Genomic DNA, 25,830 nt, shown 5'->3' with positions numbered 1-25,830 from the left:
CTCTCCCTCTCCTTCTCCCCCAACCTCCCCACCTACTCAGATTCCCCTCCTCTCCTCTCCTCACTTGTCCCCATTTGGCCCTGGTCTAAAGTCTTTCAATCATTTTCAGCCCATGTAACTCTTACTCCAGTATTTTTATTTTTTTTGCAGTACACGGGCCTCTCACTGTTGTGGCCTCTCCCGTTGCGGAGCACAGGCTCCGGACGTGCAGGCTCAGCGGCCATGGCTCACGGGCCCAGCCGCTCCGAGGCATGTGGGATCCTCCCAGACTGGGGCACGAACCCATGTCCCCTGCATCGGCAGGTGGACTCTCAACCACTGCGCCACCAGGAAAGCCCTCTAGTATTTTTAACGTGACGTGTGCCTAATGTTCCAATAAAACTAATACTGCAGTAAAGTTGAAGTATTTAAAATTTTGCTACTTTTAAAATTCCATTCCTGAAAAAGCAGTCATGCTTTATCTACTATACGGCTTATTCTTTATGATTCTAGCCTCTTGTGAATAGTTGACACTCTTGGGTAGTTTATGCTCAGTTATCTGCCTGCCCTGTTTAACTCACTCCATGTGCCATGGAACACAGGGTGTGGATTCAGACAGAGGCTGGTTCAAATCCTTAAGCCCTAATTATTACCTCCGTGACCTTAGGCAACCTCTCTGAGCCTCCATGATCTTAATAACGTAAAGAGAACAGTAACTTCCTTACAGGTTGTAAAAATTAAGCAGAAATGGTATGTAAACCATCTAACACCACATTGCTTAATATGTGGTGAGTAGTACTGTATGTGCAAATATCAAGCAAATGCTGGGTAGAACGTTTGGCTCCTGACAGTTCAAATATCCCTGTATTATCCTGCCTACTGTCTACTCTCTCTACCTTCATGAATTTAATTCCTCTTCCAGTCTTCTTTTTTTCACAACTCCAACCTAACCTTTCATTCATTTGGCCCTACCTGTTCTGCTGTCATCTTGCTTCCCTTACTCCCTCTCTAAGCTCCCATGGCCTCAGCGAAGAAACACGAGGCCCTGTTGACTTATTCCAGCCTATCCCCCCCCAAGGCCTGCAGGCTTTGGGGACAGAGTCATGTGTCATCATGTGAGCAGTAATGGCGGAAAGACAGTTCAAGAATGAAGCCTACTGGTGAGCACCCTCTGACTTATGAAGCATCATGAATATGCTGGAGAGATTTGGGGTTACAGTCAAAATTGGAATCACCCTAGGAAAGTCAGGGTGGGATGAGACAGTGCCTGGAGATGTCAGGCAACACAGTGCCTCTGCATATTTGCCCAAATCATCCAGTGCTGCCCAATGAACCAGTACCTCTGGATTCCCAGTATGTGCTGTTTAGTTGCACACCATATTACTGGTTCTCAGACTGCCTTTATGCCCTTATATTTCGAGGAGTCTTTGTACTACTTCTCCCTGGCATTCAAGAATGTAAACTTACTGAAGAATTTTTGTACATTGCTACTTCTGGAGTATTATATTTCAAAAAAGTATTTTACAGTTTCTTTATAACAAAATCCACTCAACCCCAAAGCTGTAGTAACTTTGATAATTCAGAAGCTAATTCAAGATCTCCCAGTGACCCAGAATTATCATTATAAACATCATTTTTAGCTCTATAGGTATAAATGCAAGTCCGGAGGGAGTTCTGGTTAATAAAATGCCAGATTCATTTGTTTACTATAATATCAGTTGTAATAATATTAAAAGTATTAAACATGCTTACTACTAGCAATAAAAGTAAACTTATTTAGCTCAAGACTGTTATTCAAGCAGGAATAATAATAATGACAAATAACATTAATTGCCAACACTTACATAGTCACTATTGCACATCACTCTTTTAAGAACTTTGTGTATGCACTCCTAACACTCCTTGCAGTAGATACTATTATTATTCCCATTTTACAGATGAGGAAACTGAGGAAGGTCACAAAGCTAGTGAGTGGCAGAATCATCAGGACTCCAACCCAAAGAATCAGGCTCTAAGTTCCGCAACTTAACTACTGCTCTTTACTCCTCTCTTCCTTTCATTCAGAAATCGTCATTTTTTTTTTTTTTTTTGCGGTACGCGAGCCTCCCACTGTTGTGGCCTCTCCCGTTGCGGAGCACAGGCTCTGGACGTGCAGGCTCAGCGGCCATGGCTCACGGGCCCAGCCGCTCCGCGGCATGTGGGATCCTTCCGGACCGAGGCACGAACCCGCGTCCCCCGTATCGGCAGGCGGGTTCTCAACCACTGCGCCACCAGGGAAGCCCAGAAATCGTCATTTTTAATAGATATATTTGGGAAAATGTTTACTCACAAAGGTGACTGAGGAATAACTATATAACCAAATATTAAACTTTGCAATATGTCCCAGGCCAGTATAAATGTGTACCTGCTGAAAATGGAGAGAAGAACACAGGCTATTGCTGTCTTATCTAACCACGGACACAGGTCCCACACAGCCTCCTTTCTCACACACGTGCCCAAGTTGGAGCCAGGAGCACTAAGCAAGGGCCCTACTTCCAGAACATGGACACAAAGACGTCTCAGCTCCACAGCAGCTGGGAGCAGAGAACACATATACAAGGCACACAGAGAGCCCCTCCTTGGGGCAGACTCATTCCTAATGAAAAGAAGAGATGTTCATTCCTTCAGCAAATATTTATTGCTCACCTACTATATGCCAGGATTTTTCTTTGTTCTTAGGGTTCAACAGTAAGCAAAACAGACCAAAGCCCTTCGAGAAGTTTGTATTCTAGTGGAGGAAACAGACAATAGCATGATAAATAAGTAAAACACATTGTAGATCAGATAATTTAAGTGCATAGGAGAAAAAATAAAGTAGGAAAAGGAAATAGAAAGAATTGAGTGTAACTGGAAGTTTAGACCAGGTGGAAAGAGAGGCCTTTCTGAGATGATGCTATTTGAGCTGCAAAGATCATCTTTTTGGGCTCTCTTTCCCCAAAATGAAATTATATCCCAAAGCATGATCATCTGAGGATTACAGTGTAAAGATAATTATTGAATCTCTATTATTTCAATCACTCAAAGTCGGCCAACAAAAAGACCACAAATCAAAACAGAGGTTTCACAGATTTACCTGGGGAAAAAAAAGGAACAAAAAAGTAATAATTCCTCACACATCAAATTGACCTCTTCTTCCTCTGTCTTCCATCTATTGATTGGGTCTATATGCTCTGCTTATTCACACAAAGGATAAACATATGAAAACAACTGGTTGCAAAGTTAAAAATTATATTAACCATTTGCTTTTGCTATCCATTTCCAAATGTCTTGGTGATTTTTTTCACTTCATAGACACGAATGCACACTTTTGTGTCATGCCAACCCAGCCTCAGCTAAATGCTTAGAGGTGGGAACAAACTGCTATTAGAATTTACAAAGACGTAAAATTAGCTCTACTGGAAGTAAGTATAAGGTACAGCAAACACACAGAGGAAGAAGCGTGTTCCAAGTTGAGGATGCCTGAGCCAGCTCTTTGCCATGTATATGGGCGCTGAAGACGGCATTTCTGCAGCAACAGCAAGTTCAAAGCCGTGGCGGTCAAGAGGGCTTAGTATGTGTGAGGAATCATACAGCGCTCCATGCCGTTAGCATATAACACATAGACAGGAAGGCAGATCAGCACTGGACCGGCTTCCAAAGTGTCTAGGCCATCCGCTCCCGGTGCAGCATCTTAATTCCTGGGGTCCTCGTGTCTGCGTGGCATCTCTAAGCCTGTAGCTCAATACCCGTTGCAGCACTTTTACAGGGTGGAGAGAGGGAACCTGAAATCCAAGATCAAGGACAAGCGGCCATGCACAAAGAGGCCATCCTCCTCGCCACCTTCCTACATACACCTCCATCTCTGAGGATCTGAGGGTGAGCTTCCTGCTGGACCCCAGGATGACAAAACGGCTAGTTAGGGCTCTTACAGGGTGTGGTGGGAGATGGTCCCCGCCAGCCAGGATGTAAACCATCAGGCCTTGTCTGCCACAGGAGGTTGGGGCATTATCCTGTGGCTGGGGGCTTGCTGTGGAGCCCTCATAAGCAGGGGAATGACATGACCATATGCTTCCTGAGCTTTTTGAAACTTGGAGTCATAATACATATGAAAGTGCTTTGCAAATTTAAAGTCTTTTTTTACCAGCCATACGATGGCTTAGTGATGTTTGCAGAATGCATGAGGAAGTGAAAGACAGACCAACCATGCAGGAACAAATTCCCTCTACTCCCAGAGGAAGGGCAGCATGAGAACCCTGAATCCCATGAGGAGAACTGATCACAGTGATTTCACGGGCACCATCCAAAAAATCAGTGGCAACGACTTGAATCCGAGGCTAAGAATCTTTCCACGTGTCAATTTCATCCTGGAAGCTCTAGAAAATACTCTTTTGCTTAGAAAAGCCAGTGGAAAGAAATCAGGCTGAGAGATATGTAACCACAGCTTGGATCACTGAGTTTTTTAATTGAGAAGGAGTTTGATAAGGCAGGGCATACCATATGTCATGAAAATGTTCATGAGGACATGAGGAAAGTAGTAATAACCCAAAGAACCCAATAAATTGCTGAACAGGGAAAAGCATCTTATTCGGTTCAGTAAATCTGGCATCTTTGAGACTTTAAACCTCTCTTGCTGTCTGTGCTAGGGCAGCTCTCAATCAGCTGTTCCATATAAATATCAGAGTCTTTCAAGCTTATTTGTACTCTTTGCTTCAGTGATCCTGCAGACAATTTATCCTACACTGTTTATAAGGCTAAATGGAATCCACAGTTCTGCCTGACTTCTTTTTCCCCTCTAGAGATTTTACTGCCTCCTGGTTTGGGTTCCCTCCAACTTGTGAGAATAGTGTATTTGGCTACATCCTCCCTCCCCCTTCCTTCTGATACTGTCCTTCATTAACCCCAAAGGTTCCTATTCTCCAGCGATTCCATTGGCTTCCTCAACTCTTCCCAGGAACAAGCAGCCTCTCATTCAGGGAGTTGTCTGCCCTGTGCTCAGAATCCACAACACCAGCTGGCTTGTTCTTCTGCACCCTGGGCCACTTAAAAATGTCTTGACTGTGATCCCAGCAAAGCCAATGTTCTAGAGACATTTGTACTCCAGTCTATGAAGGTTTCTCCATAGGACCTGATTTTCAATTACACTGCCATGAGAACTTACTGAAGGAGGAAATTGATTTATGACATCAATATGCATGGTCCCATCTTTTGTGACAGAGCTCACTACTTGATAATCAACTTCACAAAAAACATTTAGAATGATCAGCTTTGTTTTGGTGGTGGAATGGCTTTTTCTTACTCTTGGTACTACCTCTGTTCCAAAATATAACTAAAATATGTGTAGAAACAGTTCACTCTAACCTTGATACTACTCTTTCTTCCTACATTAATGCCATGTTCAGCATATCAAATTTGACACAATAATTTAGCAAAGGAATGTCATCATGTATGAAGAGTAGCGTTTTTAAAGGTTGTTTTTCTCCTTATGATACGGTCTCTTATTCTCTGGATGGGCCTCCCTGGTCCTAACTTAAGTTGTGGGGAGAGAGAAAATAGGAAAGATGTCAAGACCCTGGGAACATGGCTCTGGAAACCAAGGTTGCTAGGAACAGGCAGAGCAGTTATGGAGGGAAATTATCTAGTTTATAAAGAGTGGTTCTTAGGAGGGCACTTGAGTGAGCCCATGAAATGGTCCAAAGCAGCAAGGGGACCTCAGCCTTCACCCTCTCTCCTCCTCATGTCATCTAGACTATGCAAAAGATCTGTCTCCACCTCCTCTGCTTCCATTCACTCATCAACCTGCTGCAGTCTGGTTTCTGAAAACACACACACACAGACACACATACACACATACACACAGACACACACCTTTTACTAAAATCGCTGTGCTCTTTGAAGGTCACCAACAACTTTTTTGTCATTAAATTCAGTGGACACGTCTCTATCCTTCCCCCTGCCGCGTGGGCTCCCTGCAGGTCTGACACACTGTTGAACATCCCCTCCTGAAAACTCTCTCTTCTCCTTGCTTTACAGACCCACACTCCCCCGGCATTCCTCTGGCCACTGTTTTCCAATCGCTTTCTCTGCATCCTTTTTCTGGACTCTTCATTTAAATGTTAGTGTTCCTCAGATATTTGTCATTGGTCATCTTTTCTTTTCATCCATAATCACATCCACTCCCATGGAGTCACTTCTGTTTACATGCTTACGACTCTCAGTCAACCTACAGTCCAGCTACCTCGGGGCCCGAACTCAGCACATCCAGCCCTGATGTCCTCATCTTCCCGCTCCCTGCCCCACAACCGCTCCCCCTCTGAGATCTTCCGTGCTTGGTTCCTCCTACTGCCTCATCCACATTCAAACAGTCTCAAAAGCCTGACCATCAGATCTCCAAAGATCTCCTGAATTCACTCACTTCTCCCCAGTACCATTGTTCTATTGCAAGCCACTTAGCTCCAATCCTTAATTAATTGATTGATTTAATTAATTAATTCCAGCTTCCACAGTCATTCTCCTCCAATCTCTTCTCCAATCTGCAGCTAAAGTAATGTTAAGAAAATTCAGATCTGATCCATCATTTACCATCCTTCAGCAGCTTTCCATTAAAATAAAGATAAAATCTCTCCAGTGGTTGGTTGTAAAGCCTTCAGGCAATGCCCCTCTGTTCTTTATTTCTTACAGCTCCCCCAGCCTTCTCTTCTCCTCTTTGCATTCAGTCCTGCGCACATGCTCCACCCACCCCAAAAGGTAAGGAAGGACCTGCAATACCCCCTTAACCCCCCACTCCCCTCCCACCTTTGCACAAGCAGCTTCCTTTGCCTGTGAACACTAATACCTCTCCCCTTCCCTAAGGCCTGGCTAGATCATACACATCCTTTAGCTTATCACTTAGATGTCAGTTCCTCTGTGGGTCTTCTGTGACCCTCCCAGGCCAGGTCAGGTATTTCTTATGGGTTTCATACCGCTCCCTGTTGGTAAATACACAGCACACATCACTGTGTTGATTCATCTGTCTCCCGGGCACATGATACTCTAAGCTTGCAAGTTATCCTCACAGCCCAAGGCCCAGCACATGAGGTTCCCTCCATAAAGAGCCCACAAATGATTGAGTGTCATCTATGAAACACAGAATTAAATTTCCCTCAGGCTCATTAGTAATTCCATACAGAATTCATTTAGAGTAACAAACAAAATAAAATTCATTTAAAAATATTTGTTTATAAGCTACACAATACCTCATAAAACGAGTGAAAACAGGAAAAAAAAATCTTAGTTTAAATGGTTTTCCCAACTCATTTAACTGCTTAAAGCTCAGAGTAGCCTCTTCCAGTGTTTGCACTTCCCAATCTGCAGGCTGCCCAAGGCTTTGGACCTGTTCCTTTCAGCTTCTAGAGGCCAGAGGAGAATATTCACACTCCATCCTACGCCCTCCCTATGGACTGTGTGCCCCCAGCTTCACTGATTCTCTTTTGAGTCCACTTTCTCTTTGCCAAAGGAAGCTCTGTGACTCAGCAGCTTACAATCTGCCTTCTTAAACAAGTAGACTTTTTTGCTCAAGCAAACACAATTAACCACTACATACCACACAACAATCAAGTTAGAAAAACACTGAACAGATCTCTGTATAATTAGAAAATATCTGCTTATAAGCTGCACATAGCTAGAATCATAATTTTTTTTCAGGGTTAGATGGCAATTCAGCCACGCTTGGCCACGTTGTCATAGTGACTGCTAAACTACAACAAAGAATTCCTCATGAAGGAAGTGTGCTACTCTGATTTCTTTCTCGCAGGATAAAGATGCTATTTTACCAAAAATAATCTATACCTTGGCATCCAATGAAATGCAAATTTGATGAAAACAAAAGACTCCATTAAAAGCAAGGACAAGAAAGCCTCTGGTTCATACAATGTGCAGATTGAGAACTTTCGTGGATTTTAGAAATGTGGGCTACAGGTTGTGTTCTGAATGCATTACTGTAGGTTTTATAGGTGGTCTGTTCCTAATACATGTGAAAATACACCCTATGTAAAACCCTTAATATTTACTGCAATCACTGTACAGAGTTTATCCTAAATTTGTACCTCTTTGTACTTCCCGACAGTAGGAATATAGAAAGCTGAACGATTGGTAGCCTCAAAGATTTTTAAATACAGATTTAGAAGGTCTGCATATTTTAGGTCCCTGTTACATAGGTTCTGTGATTCACTAAATAATTACTCCTCACGGATGCAGACCCTGTCTTCAGGTAGCTCACGGTCTGGTGGAGGGGGGGAGGAGGGGAAGGAAAAAGGAAAAGGAAGAAACAAACACAAGCTAAGTGTCTGCTGCAGGACAGGCACGATGTAAGATGTTATATATAATTTCTCTTCATCCTCACGATGACTCCATGTGGTTGCAATCATTAGCTCTGTCAGAGAAGAAAGAGAGGCTCAGAGAGATCTGTTCCCTAAGATTATCCTGGTGGTAACTTGCTGCAAAGCAACGTGGTAAGAGCTGTAGGAGCTGGAGAAGGAGGCAGGCCCACGTAACTGAGTGGTGATGATATCATCCAGTGGGATAAGAAATAGAAAGGTGGGAAGGAGGTCTGCAAGGTTGGACATAATGAATTTGGAGGTCCCAATTTTGATGTCTCTGTTGACGAGGTCCTTTAGACAGCTGGAAATACGGGTCTGGAGTTGACAGGAATGCCAGGCTGAAGACATGAATGAGATTCCCTAGGTGTTCTGTACAAATCCAGAAGAGAAGAGGCTAACGACTGAACTTTGGGGTTAAAACACACATAAAATAAAATAAAACTGATACACCTCTAGGCAGGCTAACTTAAAAAAATAGACAGAAGACACAAATTACTAACATTAAAAATGAAAGAGGAGCCATCCCTCCTGATCCCTATTATCCTTCTAATGATCCCATGGACATTCAAAGGATAGTAAAGGAGTATTATGAACAAACATATGCCTACAAATTTGATAACCTTTTTTTTTTTTTTAAAGATTTTTCACCAATCCTGAATCTTTAGAGTAATAGTAGCAATGGCTTTCATAAAGGTAATTCTATGGGAGAACCAAAGAAATTATGCCAGGGTATAAATATATGTGGTTGTATGAGTTACTCAGAAAGTAATTCTGGGTAGAACAATAAATGCATAGTGAAGTCTTCTTTTGATAACCATACATTTGAGTGCTCTTGGTAAGTATGAACATAGTCATTTCATTTGCAGTTTAAAGACATACCCCTGTGCTTTGGTCCTGTGAAAGAAACAAACTTAAGTTCATCTCAGTGTGGAGATGGGCTTCTGTTTGAGGAGTAGGTTGGAGGAACACTGAAAAACACAGCCAAGATTTTTCTCAAGATGTAGTTTTATATCTATTCCAGTGCAGAGAGTAAAATCCTCAATACTTTATAAGGGAGTATGACTCAATTTTAGACAGAAAACTGTTAGAAATGAGGTCTGATCTCTATGTAAAAAGTGAACTATACCTTCAACTCGGCCATAAAGTCATTTCAGTCAATAACCATTAGAATTTTTAGCTCAATGATATAGCTTTCTGATTTATACCTTAAAATGAACTATATAAAACACATACCTAGCTAATATAATGAGTTTATTCTCAAAGTGGAGTTGTTAAATACAAGCCAATTAATGGTTGAAGTATATAAACTTACATTTATTCCTTTTGTTTGGAATTATTATTCTGTGGTAGATTTTTCCCCTTTTCTTTTTTTTTTTTTTTTTTTTTTTTGCGGTACGCGGGCCCCTCACTGTTGTGGCCTCTCCCGTTGTGGAGCACAGGCTCCGGACACGCAGGCTCAGCGGCCAGGGCTCACCGGCCTAGCCGCTCCGCGGCATGTGGGATCTTCCCGGACCGGGGCACAAACCCGTGTCCCCTGCATCGGCAGGCGGACTCTCAACAACTGCGCCACCAGCGAAGCCCTGTTTCTTTTTTTAATTGTGGTAAAAATCCCTTTTGTTTTGTAATAATCTAGTGGGAGGAAATGTATTGAATTAATTATGAGTAAAACAACTCCTGGAATCAGACTAGGTTTTAACCCTAGATCTAATAATCTACTCAACCTTTTAGAGCAGTAAATGATACCTACTTCATAGGATTTCCAGTGTGAAATGCAAGGAGCGGGAGAACACAGTATCATGGAATACAAACTGCAGAGTAGAAGCAGGTGTCCAAAGAGGGCTGCATCAACTTTGACTTTCAGTTTGAAAGAGCTTGGCTGTGTTATAGGCTGAGAAGGAGTCTGATGGAGTGGAGAGGCAGAAGATGGACCAGAAAGGGGACACTCTTCTCTCCCTGGATGGTAAGATCCATCTAACATGGCAGGCCCAGGTTTGTCTTTTCACCCCTTCACTTCCAGACCTAGCAAAGGGCTGTGTATAGCATTTCAGAAATGTTTGTTGAATGAATGAATGAACAATTTAAATAATTAATACTTAAAAGATCCCAGAGAGGATGGGAGGAAATGAGATGCAGAGTACAGATGGTTGAGATCAGCCCTGGTCAAGAGGAGGGTCATCTCTTCCTTTGAAACTGGAATCACTAGCACTAAGAATGTTGCTAAAACTGAAGAGACACTCAAATATTTGTGGATTAAATGAATGAAATTATATTTAGGGCGTTATCAAAACATAGCTCATCTCATCAGTGTTCCTTAATTTCATAGTTAGAAAATGCTATTTAAGAAAATAATAAGTCTAGTAAACTAAATTGAACTTTGGTCATCAACAATGGTTTTGCAGTAGACATGCTAAAACAGCCTTCTCTTGATTTTTCACCATGAATAGCAGAAGCCTTTCTCTATTGATGGTTTAAATGTTATGTCTGAAAGAGGAAACTGATTATTGAGCATTGTAGAAATTAAGTTATTTTCAAATACGATGAAGATTCTCATGTTGCTATAATGCAGGATATATTCATGGATAAATAAAGATGAATGCATAAAAATAAGAATGAAATGTGGAAATCTGCTTTTCTAACTTGGTGTTAATACAAAGGATGAGGATAGAGACCACAGGAAGAAAAGAGAGAGATTGTTAAGAAACTCTTTTGAAAATAAAAGAATCCTGTGACTGAGAACAAAGAAATATAAATTCTGTATATTTAAGAAATATAAATTCTGTAGAGAATTCAGAAATCCCTTAGGAGGGTTTACCTTTTCCATTTGTGTCCTCCAAGTGCCATCCAAGGCAACTGGGTAACCCTGGCCCCCAGATAAGAGCAGATTCTGCACTACACAGCTCTCTGTCACAGAAATGCCAGCCATCACATTTCCCTCTGGATCTGAGTTTTCTTCTCTGACTTGGAAAGTCTGCATTTCCGCAGATACTGGCTTCTATATTCCAGCTGAAATACCACTTTGTTCCCTGTCCAGGATTCCACTGACAGGAATGCAAAGCCAGTCATTTTCAAATGAAGTGACTGTTCCTACAGGTTAGGGAACACTGGAGAATCATGACATCGTCCCCAATTGTTCAGTGAATAAACTTGTTTAGCTATTTCCCCAGATTCCTAATCAAACACCAATTTTCTCCCAGCCCCACCCCCACCCCCACCCAATATTTGGATAATAAGGGATGATAAAAGAATTTCTTTTCCTTCTATTCCCATTGTCCCTACATGGTCAGCCAGAACTGAATAATTACAATAACTTGGAAAACTACTACAATTTCCAGACTGTTTTCTCCCGTGTCTGATCCAGTCTGTACCACACTGCCAGAGGAATCTTCCAAATATACACATTATTTACCATTTCGAAGCCCTGCTCAAGAACCTACAATGGCTCCTACTGCCTTCCACATCAAGTCTTTAATTCCTTTGTGCAGCTTTTAAGATCCTCAGAATTTGGCTCCACTGCTACTTATTTATACTCCTGCCCTCCCAGGCCCCCTCCTCATGGACAGAACCATCTCCTTTCTGCAGGGCCCTAATGCCTAGCCTGTCCTATCTCCACTCCCCTACCAGTTGATATGTCTTCCTCCCCCCTCCAACCCCCTCCCAACTCCTCCTAGATCCCTCCAGGGCCAAGTTAAACTCTACGCCTTCCACAGGGTTGTCCAACTCTTCCAGTCCCTGTTGAGCACGTTTTCTGCCAGAGGCAGACAAGTCAAAACTAGGTAATATTTGGGAGGGGGAGGGTACTTGATTGTGCTTTGTTTGGAGGGCCCGTTTGGAAATATGTCTTAAATTTCTTTCTGTGTTTCCTATATAACCTAGGGAAGGGCAAGGCAAGTAGTAGATGTAAACACTTGCTGAGTTCTTGATTCTATAGTGTGTACCTGTCCTTTAGCTCTGAGGCCACAGAACTTTATTTCTGGTTGAATGTCAGCAGCTGGAGAACCAGTTACTAACATTCTTACTACAAACCCAATTGTCACGTTACATCTTTAGCAAATGCAAATCTATAACTGGCTGAGTCAGAGAAACTTCTGTAACTTCATTCAGTGTTAACCAAAATGTAATGTTTGCCTCTGGCAAGTTTCACTGTTTTCTCATTTATGTGCAGTTGGTTTGGAATCCGTGCTCTATTTTAAAGGTGATAAAAAGCTAATGAGAAGAAATGATGGGGGAGTTTATGGCTGTGGAACTTTAAGTTTCGGTCAACCCCAACTCCTAAATTCATGTATTCATGTTGCCTGAAAGTCTTTCCGTGACCTCATTTAGTGTCTGTTTAATACTTTCGACCCATCGAGGTGAGACACAACTGATGTGGAAAGAAATGGAACTCTGGACTCTTGGTTTAACTTTAAAGTTAAACATCTTCCTTCCTCAGATGCTTACAGAAGATCCAGGCCTTTCGTAGACTCTCCTCAGTCTGTTTCTTCAATCATTTCAAATATTAGAATTAGCTTCCCCCTGGATTTTTATTCTAAATGTTAATGATACATTAACAGAAAAACCAGAAATAAATAGCGTCATATTTTTGGTTTTCTGTGATTATTTATGTCTCTGCCTTCAGAATGAAATCATTTCCTTCCTGCCTCATCAGAAGGCTGAATTTAGGTAACAGAGTGTAGCTGTGGACCTAAGCGAGATTTCAAAACAGAAAAAGAATTTCACAGCTGACTATGCTTGTCTCCATTGCCATTACCAGTCTGTCTTTGTTGAATGCTGGCCCTGTGCTCCCTGGAAACGGCATATTCCTCCCTCAAGACCCAATTTAAATGTCTTTCAGTGAAATCTCCTCTAGCTCCCCCAGACAGAGCTGGGCCTCTCTTCTTCATATTCCAAATATTTATTGAGCACCTGCTTTCCGTTACTCAGTCCCTTATGCTCTTGCCATAAAGCACTTTCTGGAGTCTGTCAGTCCATCTCCTCTCACTCGACCTGCACAGGATGAGTAGTACTGTTTCACTCACTTTCATACCCACCTGCATGATGCCTAGCACGGCTCTGTGGAATGAGTTACACCATAAACTACAGGAGGCACTGGCTCCAGAGAAGCTGCTCGAGTAACATCAAAGATGGATGGATCAATTCATCTGGGCTGAGGTTTCGAAGTGAAAGAGTCTGTTTGGGCTCCTGGCCACCAGCAATGAAGGGAATGGATGGGGAAATGGAGTTGAAGGCCTGAGAGTCTGCGCCATCAACAGAGACCATCTAAATAGCTCCTGAATTTGCCTGCTACTGCCTTTCAATTACCACTGCCTCTGACTTCTTCGAGCCTTCCTCCTGTCTTGCCTGAATTTACTAATGAGCTTTAAACTGGTCTCCTTAACTCTAGTATAGGATTCTATTACTCCCTAGTCTCCTGTAATCCATCTATAACATGACTATGGGCCGAATCTTTCTAAAAACCAATCCAATATTCGTTTGCTTAAAATCCTTTTAGTACTTAAAATCTTGCAGTCACACACGCACACACAGGCATTCATGCGTGAATGGGCACACAATACGCACATGCACACACATATGGCCTTCAGTCTGAAATCCAGATCCCTTTTTGTGATGTTCAAGTCCATCCATGATCCAGCCCTTCCTTTCTTGTCACTGTGACCCCTCCATGCACACCTGCTCTCAGTAGCTCTAAGCTACTGGAAGTTCTCTGAAATTTCCAAACTATCATAACTTGATGCCTTGGCATACGATGGTCCTTCTTCCTGGAACAAAACCCACTGCATCAATCTTACTCGACTTACTCTAACTCAACTTTCAGGTTATAGCTAAAGTGGCACCTCATTGGAGATGCTTTCCTTGACCACTCCCTGCTGCCTGGCTGGGTTAGGTACCCAATGCATGAGCTGCCACACCACCATGCATTCCTCCAGCTCAGAACGTCTCAGGTGGTATTGCACCTGTCTGACTCCACCAGGACACTGAACTCTTTGCAGACTGGCCCTCCTTCTTATTTGCATCTGTCACTGCCTCAGTGGGTCCTTCCCTGGCCATCCCACTTAAAAGCACACATTTGTCTGTGAAAACACACACACACACACACACACACACACACACAAACACCATTTTCCCTGTTCCCATTCCCTGCTTTATATTTCTCTCCATAACATCTATCACTTTCTAATATATTATATAATTTACTAACTTATTTTGTTTATCACCTATTTCTCCACTAGAGGTAAACTGCAGGAGGGCAAGAATTTGAAAGCCCATTATTTTTCTGAACTGTCTTCAATTTCCCTGGTCTCATAATTTTCCATCCTACCTGGCTCTAATGTTGAGTCCTCAAGAAATAACCCCTTGCACCTTTCCCAGGGAAACTGCTGGGGTCCTTTTGTTCTTGCTTGTGACTACTCATATCACCAATACTCTGTTTTGCTAAAAGTTGAAGCCCAGAATGCTTGAAACTGCTCTGGTTTCTGTTGCCAGAATTTCCATTACCTACTCTCAGACTGACTCCTTTTCTCCATCACTTTGAAGCAGCTGCTTTAGAGGTTGTCTTCCTTGCTCCCCGTCAAGTTAATAAAGAGAAACCTTTTATTCCTCTATTTGTCTTTTGTTTGTTTGGATTTTCTGCTTATTTCAACATGTCTTGTCTGTTTCCTCCACTGCTGGATTCGGAGAGTCTAGAACAATGCCTGACAGAGAGCAGGTGTCTATGAAATATTTGTCAAATAATAGAATTTGTATCTTCAGTGTTTACTATGACACCTGGCACATAATAGGCCCTCAATACATGTTAACTGAATAAACTAACAAAGGATTGGAAGAAACAGGGATGCAGAATTACATCAAGGAAGTAGATGAAAATGCAATTCTCGATTCCTTCTTTCTCATATTCTACACCTAATCAATCACCAAGTGGTCAGTTCACTTCTTAAAAACCTTCCTAATATTTTCTTTTCTTTCCTGCCACTTCTACTACTTAATTCATGCCCCTGTTATCTCTATCCTGGACTATTAGTTCCCATGCCTTCGGTCTTGCTCTTCTCCAATCCAGCCTACTCTTAGTGACATTGCTAAAATGTGTCTAGGAGTATCCCTCCCCTGATTGGTGAATCCCACTATCTGAGGGATCAAGTTTAGATTCCTCTGCAAGAACAAGGCCCTTCACGACCTGGTTCCTTTCCAACCTCCCCTTCTACTCTGCTTCCACCCTACTCCACATGTACTCTGCACTCTTGCCACTTCCAAACTACTGCAGTTCTTTAAGGAGCTCTTTTGTGTTTCTGTACCTCTGTTCTCTTTGCTTGGAACACTGCTCATCTACTTTGTATACCCGAGGAACTGTTGTTTATCTTCCAAAATTTCGCTTAAATGTCACTTCCTCTTTGACTCCAAGTAAAGTCTGTTGCTCCTTCCTATGCTTCTCAAGGCCCTCATCACCCTGTAAGTGTCATCGGTTGCTCCTGTGTCTGTGTTCCTCCCTCTCAGGACTATGTCTTATGCTCCTTTGTATATACAGAACTCAGCTCCACGGTTGGCATCCAGTAAGGGGAAAATAAATATTTTTTATTACAAAGACTTACATACTAAGCTAAATGAATCGAAGTCCTGCTTTGTGGAAATTAGTCAATTTTTAGTCTTTATGAAGCCCATCTGGCATATTTCAAATTCTAATAACAGTTATGGATTCTTGGTTGAACCTTCCTCTGTGGGTTTCATGGTCAATGATTTTTAAGGATTTTCTTGGGTTAAATTTTATGTTTTTATGCTAAGAAGCCCTTTCCGAGGCAGAACTTTCCACCCACATTTTTCTCCTTCTGTATTATGCACGGTTTATACAACTTGTAGAAAGCCAGGTTGTTTTATAGGTTCAAAACCAAAGAGTAATGTTCCTCATTTTGTACCTGATTCATTCTACACGGTGATATTAATGCTCTGGAAATTCTCCTGAGCTGTCATTGGGACTGGGCTCACTGCTATCCTGAAGTTAAAGCTGAGAATTTGAGCATGGGCTTTTTCTAAACCGTAAGAAGGTAGGCTTAGGGATTTTAAAAAGACTCTCAGCCCATCCTCAAAAGCTGATGTTAACATGAAGAGTTATTGCCCCCAACCCTCATCTTAGTTTATAACATAAATTATACTTTTGGAAGTTCCTGCAACTATTATTGCCTCTTCTTTCTGCTTAAAAAGCAAAATGGAAAATAAAACAATGAAAAATACAATTAGCTTAAAGATAATTTACCAAAAGAGAATTGATAATATTAAGCAAACAAGGTAGAATTAGATTGAGTTTTATCCCAACAGTTATCTGTGAATGCAGGTCAAGGAAAAAGACAAAATTATATTCAGGAGGGAAGCAAGACTGGAATTCAGAAGAGACAGGATGGGGTAATGGAGTGAAAGGGCAAGACAAGGGCACTGATGGGCAGCGAGGATGATGGCTTGAAGTGTCAAGAAAACAAAGCAGATCAGAGTAGGTGAGACTCGGCTACTCAGGAAAATAAGTCATGAATATTCCATGTTGTAGGTTCCTATCTAGGCACATTTATTAAAGGTACCACACCAAATTCATCACCATCTGTGTACTCAGGGTAGCGTGCTAGTCAGAGACACATCGCACGTCATGTCTTATTCTCAACTAACAGTACAACTTCAGTAATTCCATAGCAAATCCAAAACATTGAAATATAGTCAATATCATCCCTGAATTATATATCTGAAAGTCACATTATAAAATAAAGATTACAGCAAGACTGAAAAACTTTGAAAGTACAACTATTCTGTTATGAATCTTAAAAACTTGGCTATGCAGAGACAAAATGAAAATGATCTTCAACCCGAGATGTTTAGAGAGGTAATGTTTTGTGGGTTAAGGACCACTTGAGCAGAAATGAGAATAATTGGCTGAAGGAGTTTCAGTGTTGTCTGAACAGAAAACGTGAATTTCGACTGAGCACTTTCATTAGTGAAGTACTCAACCATGTCCACTGTGGAAATTCTCTGGGGTGGGTGGGCTTTCTCACCCCAGGCACTGACTTCCTAGGTTTGACTGCTACAGGCTGCCATCACCATCTGGGGGAAAGCTGAATTGGAAGCCGGTGACTCTAATTTACTCACGTGATAATTTGCCTGGAGGTTTCTATTCCAAATGGTCTCCCAGCTTCCCTTCCAGGAAGAATTAAAAGCAGCTAATTCACCACTCCTGGACTTGAGTGGAAGACCAGAATCAATGGACATGCTCTTTCAAGGGAGAAGAGCCTAATTTTGGAAATGCAAATATTTTAGGGGCGCCGTAACATATATCTAAGGATGTTTCTTTCTTCCTGGTGAAACGTGCGACTTTCTATAAAAATATCCCAGACCCAAGCCTTCCAATTTCTCACACAAGGACACCTGGCCTTTTGAGAGGTTGTGTCGCTCTTGTGACAGAAGAATCTGTAGCATAAAGAACCCAGTACTCTCTGGGAAGTTTTTCATTCTGAGAACACACGAAGGATTCTCCAGTTCTCTCCCCCTCACAAATACTCTAAAGCTGTGCCACACAGTGAGTGGCCACAAGCCCCTGAAATGGGCTGGTCTGAATTGAGATGTGCTGGAAATGTACAATACACACCAGATTTCTAAGACTTAGTACCAAAAATATGTAAAACATCTCATTAATAATTTCTTACATTGATTACTTGTTAATATAATATCCTATCATATGATGATATATTAGATCAAATGAAAAACACTGCTAAAATTGGTTTTACCTGTTCCTTTTTTTAAATGTGGCTACTAGAAAATAACAATTTTATATGTGTCATGCATTATATTCCTACTAGACAGTGTTCCATTAAAATTGTGAAAACCCAACCCTTTCCTAACTACTAGAGTCGGACAGAACCCAGCAGGCATGCCAGCTTTGAAAGGCTGAGCTGGAAATTTAGATTCTAGATGCTGAGATGAAGGGTCACACAAACAACAAAGCAATAGGAGTTACCCTGGTGAGCAAGGTGATGGGCAAAGAAACAGGCAAATAAACCACGAGACCCAGGTTTCCATGGGTGTTTCAGGATGGAAGCTCTGGTTCTCAAATTGTGGTCCTTTGACCAACAGCATCAGCATCAACTTGGAACCTGTTAGACATGCAAATCCTCAGGTCCCATCCTTGACCTACTGAATCAGAAACTTTGAGAGTGGGACCCAGTAATCTCTGTTTTAATAAGCCCTCCCAGGTGATTCTGACACACTCTTGATTTTAGAATCCCTTCGATATCTCATGTAACATCTGCCTGCTCCGTGGGCTGCAATTAGCTGTCACCCCATTGAACAAGCGAAGAAGCTGTGTGATAAAGAAATGAAGAAACTTGCCACAATCATGTAACCTTAAGTGGTTAAAAAAAGAAAAATCAGGCTTTCAGTTCCTGAGTTTCTAATCCTAGGGTCAATACACTTAATCAGATGTAAAATCAATAAGAAAAACAAAAAGAAGAGAAACAGGGGATCTAGATCAATGATTGTTAAGTTTTTTGGAGTCACCAACCTGAAAATCTGAGGAAACTCTGGTCCCTCTTCCACAAAAATGAACTTTAATGCAACACTGATATAACTTCAGGAGGCCATTTGACCCCTTGAGGGTCCTGCCTGCCTTCAAATTTATAATCCCTCATCTAGAAATCCAAATTGGATGATGAGTCATTCTTGGTAGTAAATTAGTCCCCCTTTATAGGAATAGGGTTTTGCATGGATAATGCTTCCTACTAATATACACTGAAGGAAAAATTTTGTCTTAAATGTTTGCTAGTTGAGAACTGTGTTTCTTCTATTGGCTTAACTGGGAACAAAATGCTCATTAGTGGCTTATAACCTCAACTGCCTTTTAGCAGAGGAAGTAGCAGGCACCAAACTGATCCTGAAATCTAAAACAGGCTGGGTCTTGGGGACAGAGGGCCACGGACCTTGATCACATTTGGCTGTAATGTCAGAGTTTTGCTACAAAACGAGTAAAGGACCTTGCTTGTAGCGTCTGTCTCTGCCATTTGAGGATAGTGTTAATGACAGGAATTTCTACCTGTGATAGCTTTGGAGCAAATCAGGCTGAAAAAATTAATGTGCAATAAATGTGCCTTTGTGTTGGCAGCACAGAGGCTATTTGCAGAGCCTGAAGCTGTCTGATAAGCACAGCACAGCTCATTTTTAACCTGACTTGAAACTTTTATAATTTATTCCCAGACAATGGTGATCAAATGCTTGGGGCTTGTGGTAAAGGAGAGGCTGGTCTCTTTTTATCCACCTGCAAAAATAAAGCTGAACATTTGTTCTTTCATAAAAGGGAAAATCGGTTGTCTTGAACTGTATTGGTAAATCCTTATTGTTTCTTTAATAAGTAGTTCTACATTTCAGAAGATAGGAAAGTATTAAGTGTGAATACATACCTCTATTCACTTGGCATTATGCCTTAAAGTAACAGGCAGTCACTGATGTAAATGGATTGAGTTCTGAAAGTTTGTACTTGGGAAATTTTTTCCATAAAAAATATAAATAATATTTATTACATATATTGGCCTTGTTTTTTTCTAACTACATGAAATATTAAACATGTCTTTGGAATCACCCTGCAAAACCTAACCATTATTCATGGCACTATTTCCATGGGGCAATACAATTAATGTTAGAAACCTATTTAAACCTACCACTGGCAAAAAGAGAGACTTTTACTACCTTCTGTGACTCTGGAAGACAGATCAGGGATTTTTCTTTTCATGGGCTCTGGTGGAAGCACTTTTTCCTTCCCTCTGACCGCTAGTTTAACAAGCGGGAGGGAATTCGCCCCCTGGTGGTGATCACATATAAGCATGAAATATTCATAAACCAGGTGTTCACTCATTACAAACTGCTTATGCATTCCTTCACTCCTCCACCATGAGATTTTAAAATACATCTTTATATCTCCCCAAACATCTAGAGTATTAGCTTGCATCTGGAAGACAATCTGCAAGTTTGTTGAATAATTATTAAAGACACTGACTCTTCAGTGACAATTGAACAAGACTAAATGACATTCTTGCAAGCTCCTGGCATAAAATCATAAGCAAAAGGGATTTTCTTCCAATATGAGTGTACTGATATAGGATTTACTTTAAAATGGCTCCCAATAGTACTAATAAATTTCTAACACACACACACACACACACACACACACACACACACACACCCTACATATCACATTTAATGTTCCAGTTAAACTGGTCTTCTTGTCATTCCCTAGACACAATTTTCACTGCCCCTTCCCCTTTGCCTTTATTTATGGTTTTCCTTTGGCCCTACTGCCTAGAAGGGATTCCCTTTTTCTTTCTATATTGCCTTAAATCTCATGGTCTAACACTTCTATCTTCTAGCAATATGAAGAATAATTATTCCACCTTTCTTTCCTGAGATATATTGAGAACCTAGAATGTCCAATGCTCGGACATTGTAATCTCTCTTGTCTTAAAAAATGAAAACAGAAAACAAATCTAAAACATGTTGTCTGAACTACCCTGCCTAAATAATTAACACCTTCTTATATTTTAGCTTATCTCTAATTTTCTATTCCACACAGTCCAAAACTTTATTATATAACATCTTGATCAGCTGTTTCCAAACTAGATTACAAGTTCCTGGGCTGAAAACTTTTCCTAAACTTCTTGTACTTCTTCATTTATTAATTCACTCCAGGCATTGCTTACCACATTTATTCATTCATTTATCTAATTCACTCATTCAATGAGCACCTATGAAATATAAATAAGATATTTTGATAATATATTGGGTTTATTGTGCTTAGTACAGGGCTATTTCTCATTATCTGTGAGATGAAAGGCTTGTTGCTATAAAATCAAACAAAAGTAACCATTAAATGGTGTTTGCCAATATCCTGACGTAATGATCCTGGTTCTGCTTCAGTTTAGCATAATCCCCTTACATCTAGTTGAGATCTTACTGTATGTGTCAGCCAAGAGGTGTAGTGGGGAAAAACATGGACCTTGAGGAACAAGAGTGGAGATGTTCATGCCTGAAAGCTTCATCTTTTCACTGTGAAACATGGTGCAATGTCACCCGCTGAGAATGAAGAAGGCAGCAGGGAGCTTGGGACTTAAGGAAAAGTGAATAATCCCTGGGAGGAAAGCAAGAGACTGCTCCCTAGAGAAGCATGAAAGGATTGCTTTGAGGGTCTCACTGAGATTTGGGGACCAAAAACATATAGTAACAACAATCTGTGTTTTCCACCCGTAACATTCAGTACCTAGGGATAGGGGCAGAAAAGACCAATTCTACGTTTAGCTGAGGTCAAGACTTGGAAGGCGGATCCATTGGAGGAAATAGTTGGAAAGAGACTTGTAGTCAGGGAAGGGAGGGAAACGATGAGGCGAAGAGGAGCTTGAGAGACTGAAGAACTCAGTGGGGCACGGTGGGTGAAAGTTGGACCACTAAGGAGCTGTGGGCAGAGATTATTTTTGTATTGGTTTCCAGCTTCAGAAATGAAGCTGTTCTTGGTGAGAATGAGGTTGAGGATGGGTTGCTCATGGAGAATGGCAGTCCAGGTTTTGTAAGTTAAGGAGGTGAAGTTGAAGTTTGATGGATTGCTCACCAGATGTGAATGCTGTCTATAACTATGGCAAGAGCTCTGGAAGTCACGACTCCTATGAGTCAGGTGCCAAAATCTTCAATAAATGAAGACTGGTGGGATGGGGAGAGTGGTAGAGCCACATGGCCATGAAACCCAAAGAAGGGCTATTAGAAAAATGCAAAAGGGAATTTTGCCTATTAGTGAAGCTTAATTGGTTTATAGTTTGTTTCATTTTATGAAGCTGCTTAAATTTCCCATTTAATAAATCAGAAAACATAAGTATGGCTGATAAGTGTGCCAACTGAAGAATGTCTCTAGCCATCCAGCTCTACAAGGATTGATTCATTAACCACTGAAGTTGCTGACCTTTAATACACCTTGAAAGGAGTTCAGGGTGGACATCAGGAATGAGACACTCTGTGCTCTGGGAAAACTGGCAGAACAGGCCTTTAGACAGTGTGAAATTTTCAGGAGAAAGTTTTATGAACCCAAACTCATGCATCTTCCCATACTTAGAAAAGCCCTAAAACCATTATCTAAGGTGCCCTAAAACCATTAACTAAGGTGTCTGTTCTTCATGACTAGCAACAAACTTCTACTGGGATGTGTGCTTGGTTGCTTGTACCCTCTGCCAAACTCACATATATACTGACCTCCCCTCTTACCTGTTGCAACAATTTCTCCGAGCTATCTGAGAGGCTATCTCCTGGGCTATAGTCCTCAGTAAGACACTGAATAAACTCGACTCACAGCTTTTACATTGTGCTTTTTTTTTTAAGTTGACAAGTATATCAAATGTATACAAATTCAGAAATAAATACTTAGAAAAAACTTAGTTCTCTTGTTTTCTTTTAATGAGAGGCAATTTATCAGCCATCATGCATTTCCTATCTCATTTAAAAATATCGCAAACTGACATTTTGCTAATGTATTACACTTAATCAAAATCATATTTTGTTTTATCTAAGCTTCGGGTAGCATTTAAGTGTTGTCCTGGGAAACCTGTTTACAAGGATTAAGCCCAAGATTAAATATTTTAATGACTAGATGGGGGAATGTTTTCTTTCTGCATCACTTCTCACCCAATTTAGGATATAAAGTATAAATCTTTTTGCAACAAAGCTCCTTGAGAATCAGAGTCTGATTTCAAAACTAAGAAAATGTCATATTAAGTTTTTTAAACTTAAAACAGAAGGATAGTATGGAAACTCATACTAGTTTAAATGTTAAAGCCTAGGCATAAATCTTTATTTCTTCATCCCCTATAGGAGGAACTATAATCTACTGGTTAGAATTTCATTATAAGTGATCTCTATATTGTAAGAGAGCCCATAGAGAGGGCTGTCACCTCCATCATTTATGCTCCTTTAAATTCTCAAGAATATCACTGGACTTAGCTAAATAATAATCAGGTCACTATTGAGAATTGTTTCTTCTCAGCTAAGCAGTAACCAGGAAAGATCAAGGCATATAGCTACAATTCCAAGTGCATAAGGCACAAGCAAGTTGTTCTTCCAACTGTTCCCTTAAACTCTTGTGGATTTTTAGTGCATGGAACTGAATTAAATGGCAGGAATTTGCAGAGATAACCAGCCCAGGTCTCTACAAAAAAAGAAAGAAAAAAAAAGAGGGAGGCAGTGAACCCCGTTAGTATCAAGTCAGACATTTTGGTCGGGGCTGGGCAGGTTCGGTGAGGAATGGAACCAGACAGAAGAAGGGGCTGCAGGTCTGTAGAGTTGGAATGGTGACCTGGTCCTGGCTGGTGCTCTCAGAGTTTCCACAGGACTATCCTGATGTGAACTTGAGCTTCCTGTTAGGCCCTTGAACTATGCAAGAATGCTTCCCAAGTGATAACCCTGGACTCCTGTGCCTCAGCCCAACTCTACACCTGCTCCTCTAGGCAAACGCTCCACCTCACCTGTCACCTCATCACTGTGAGTAACTTCATGGAACACATTAGTTATGTGCCATGCAAACTAAGTTAAAATCTCTTTTAGGCCTCATCCCCACCAGCATCAAATGGGGTGATGTTGATGTGGAGTTCCCTTGTGTCTTTGAGAAGGCTGAGGTTTACTTGAAGGTAAGTCTTCATCTTTGCCCCTTTGGCTGATTCCCCATGTGCATGCAATGGGAGTGAACCATGAGAAACCTGAGAGCTCTCTCAAGATCGTCAGTAATGCCATCTGAACCACCAACCACAGTGGCTCTCCTGCCCAAGGTTATCCATGAAACTTTCACGTCACGGAGGACTCACCATCACAGTCCATGCCATCAACGCTACCCAGAGACTGATGGTGGCCCCTCTGGCAAACCATGGTGTGAGGGTCATGGTGCTGTCCAGAGCATCATCCTTGCTACCAAAGGCACTGCCAAGAGTGTGTTCTAGATCTGACCTGCCATCTAGGGAGAGCTGCTAAATTTGACATCAAAAATGTGGTGGAGCAGGTGTCAGAGGGCTCCTGAAGAGCATCCTGGGCAACACTGAGGACTAGACGCTCTCCTGTGACTTTAACAGAGTCACTCACTTCTCCACCTTGATGCAGGGCCTGGCATTGCCCTCAGTGACCCTTTTGTTAAGCTTATTTGTTGGTATGAATTTGGCTACAGCAACCATGTGATAGACCTCATGGTCCATGTGGTACCAAGGAGTAAGATTTCCCTGGAAAACAAGTCTAATAGCCTTGAGGTAGAGAGAGGTTCTCATCTGCTGAGAAGTCCTTGCCTCACCTTTAGCCCCCACCACAGTGAAAAACTCCCCTCCCCCACACAATTCCCATTCCAAGCACCTGAAGAACCCTACCTTGTCAGGTAGCATCAGCACAATCAATGATACACTGTACCCAGAGGAGGGAAATCTACATGAGTTCCCCTCTGAGAATCACATCCAAGCTCTTTAGTATGGCCTTTCTCTTCCTAATTGAGCTCTCAGATTACTTTTCTGTGCTCACTTCTAACCATTCATCCAATCCAATATCCTATACTTCAGCCATATTGACCTATTTGCTGCATTTTAACGACTCTGTTTTAGTGAATACTATTTCCTTTCCTTGAATGCTCTTTCTATGATCTTTGGCTACCTGATAGATGACAGCTAATCTTGAGGTAATTAATGTAACAGAGTGTCAAAGAAGGAAGTCAGAAAGGGCTGTGGAGAAAGGTCTTGATAATGAAGAGTTAGCAGTATATTATTACTCACTGATAAGCAAATCACTCATGATTATTGGTTGTGAAATAGCTAGACATATGTTACTGAAGAGGCATAACCCAAATGTCACCTCTCCTTCATTGTTTTCCCTATCCCCATTCCCCACCTCCTAATAAAATATCTTCCTGCTAGAATTATTTCCTCCTCTACTATAATGAGAGAGCCAATCCACCACCTTCATTCCTAAGGTTCTAACAAAGAAATGAAGTTTCTTCACTTCTAAGGTTCTCATTTCTAAGGTTTACTTAGAAGGATTCCATTCCTTCCAGCCTCTTCTCTGAGTCCTTATAATATTATATTCATCTTTCCCTCTTTATTGGGGTCTTCCAGTCTATCTACAATTATGCAGAGATGCCCCCACCCTGAGTCACTTGACCTTAGTTCCCTGCTAGCTAACATCAGTATTTCTAAACTTTCTCACCCAACTGTTCCAGTGGGCAATATACTGACTGGTATGTCCTCTGTTTTGTTATTAAGGCATTTCTCCACAGCCCCTTTCAGCTTCATCCTTCACGCTTTCCACTGTTATCCCAGTTCCCTCAAGATCATCTAACCAAAAAAAAAAAAAAAAAAAAAAAAATTGAGATACCAAATGCAATGGCCTTACTTTAATTTCTATTTGACATAGATGATCTATCCCAGCTCTTGAAATGCTCTCCTCCCCATCGTCTTCTTTCAGGACACCA

General features: G+C 41.3%; 1 pseudogene; it reads left to right on the top strand.

Annotated features, from left to right (window-relative positions):
• The first annotated feature begins 16,769 nt into the window (after nucleotides 1-16,769).
• On the top strand, nucleotides 16,770-24,751 carry LOC113625553 (glyceraldehyde-3-phosphate dehydrogenase pseudogene; annotated as a pseudogene).
• Nucleotides 24,752-25,830: the final 1,079 nt, after the last annotated feature.

The sequence above is a fragment of the Aethalodelphis obliquidens genome, unplaced genomic scaffold (genome assembly GCF_003676395.1).
Source record: "Aethalodelphis obliquidens isolate GAN/ISIS:26980383/991018 unplaced genomic scaffold, ASM367639v1 scaffold16, whole genome shotgun sequence".
Classification (NCBI taxonomy): Eukaryota; Metazoa; Chordata; class Mammalia; order Artiodactyla; family Delphinidae; genus Aethalodelphis; species Aethalodelphis obliquidens.
Note: the sequence above shows the minus strand (reverse complement) of the source record. Positions and strands in the feature narration are given on the sequence as shown.